This window comes from Cricetulus griseus, chromosome 3 (genome assembly GCF_003668045.3).
Source record: "Cricetulus griseus strain 17A/GY chromosome 3, alternate assembly CriGri-PICRH-1.0, whole genome shotgun sequence".
NCBI classification, from domain to species: domain Eukaryota; kingdom Metazoa; phylum Chordata; class Mammalia; order Rodentia; family Cricetidae; genus Cricetulus; species Cricetulus griseus.
The window spans coordinates 174,904,682-174,906,354 of NC_048596.1; the positions used below are offsets into that span (position 1 = coordinate 174,904,682).

General features: G+C 37.4%; 1 pseudogene; it reads right to left on the reverse strand.

The window, feature by feature from the left end:
- Nucleotides 1-509: 509 nt before the first annotated feature.
- On the reverse strand, nt 510-1,100 carry LOC100759308 (annotated as a pseudogene).
- Nucleotides 1,101-1,673: the final 573 nt, after the last annotated feature.

A 1,673-nucleotide genomic window follows, 5' to 3' on the forward strand; every position in this document is an offset into this window, starting at 1 on the left:
GAAAGAAAACAAATTGTGGTAGAATATTTCTACTTGAAAAATAAATTCTTAAATGTATACTTTTACGTCTGAATGGTAAAAATGTGTGTGTGTGTGTGTGTGTGTGTGTGTGTGTGTGTGTGTGTGTGTGTGTGTTTCAGCCTCCAAAAATTTTGAAAGATCTCTATTATCAGAAAAAGATCTAATGCCAAAACAAAATTGCCAAATTTTCATAATTACTTTTTCAGGTATTCAAGGGCATTTTTGCTTCACTATTTTTGATGACTATGAATAAGTGTTTCCACTATGGAAAAGAAATTAGAGTACATTTTCATGACTGGGGAATGGATTTCTGAAGTCATATTCCATGGTGTCAAATATTTGGAAGAAAAATGACTGAAAAACAATATGGGGGTTGGACTACAGTTCCTTATGAAGTCTTTGTAGACATAAATCAGACTAAAAACAAATCTTAAAGGGTGAGGCAAATATGTAAAATAGAAGAAGGAACGAATAGCACAGAGAATTACTCATTTCTTCTTCTCAGATTTCTATTCAGCCTCCCTCACAGAAAGAGCTTCCAACTTCTCAGCCACCTTTTGGGATTGTCATTATTGCCTTCTCCTTTCTTTTCTCTCTCATCAATCTCTTGCCTGAATTCTTCACACTTTGTTTTGAGCTTTTGTGGATTCTTGGCATTTAGGAAGCAAGATGGCAAGCAGCTCAGACTTTGGACACTCATTAGCAAAGTAAGCATGTGTATTCCAGACCCATGAGTGGTTGCTGCCAGCAGTCAGCTTCAGCTCCTTCATCAGGATGATACAGGGACTGGCATTTATCTTCAGGGTCTTAGCCTTTTTCATGAGAAGATGTATGATCCCTTTATCCTTATGCTTCAGAAGCTTTTACATCACCAGTACCTTGCTCTTTCCATTCTTGAAGGTCATTCTCTGAAGCAAACCAGAATAACTTTGCTGCATCTTTTAAAAGTTTCTTTTCATCTTCCTTCAGTGTTTTAATTTCTTTCTGGGGAAGAGCAACTATCAGTTCAACTGAGAGTCAACGTTGAACTAATCTGCTTCCTCTGTTTGGGTATAGTCCTCTTGACTGTATTTGGCCATAGGGGTATAGCAACAGTGACTTCATTGGCTCAGGAAAAGCTGGATTGGCCCATAATATCTCCACCAGTAAGGAAACAAGTGTTCAAACACATACATTTAGGGGGAGATATCTAACAATCAGAACACAATAACTGTACAGGAAAGGCTAATAAAGACTAGAAGACAGTAAATGAAGAAGGAAAATCTGGATCTTGACCTCCATCCTTGATTAGACACCCACTTTTCTTGTAATCAAAGTCCCATGACAGCTACAAGAAACTAGTTAATGTGATGTGCATTTTGCTTGTTCCTTGCAGCTTAAAGATTACATTATTCCATGCTGACAACATTCTGAAGATCAAGTACAACAAAAGACTTAAAGCAATGTGAACCAAGCACTGCAGATACCTGAAGTGGTCACACCCCTTGGCTGTATAATGGAGGTTTTCTTAAGAAATTTTTAGAATCTCAGTAATAACAATCAGGTGACTTATATCCAGGAAATTTTATTCTCTTACGTTTCTGCAGTGACTATGAAAGGTAAAGTAACAAATGGAGCATGGGCTTTCTGAGACCTAGTTAGATCTTTCCTTG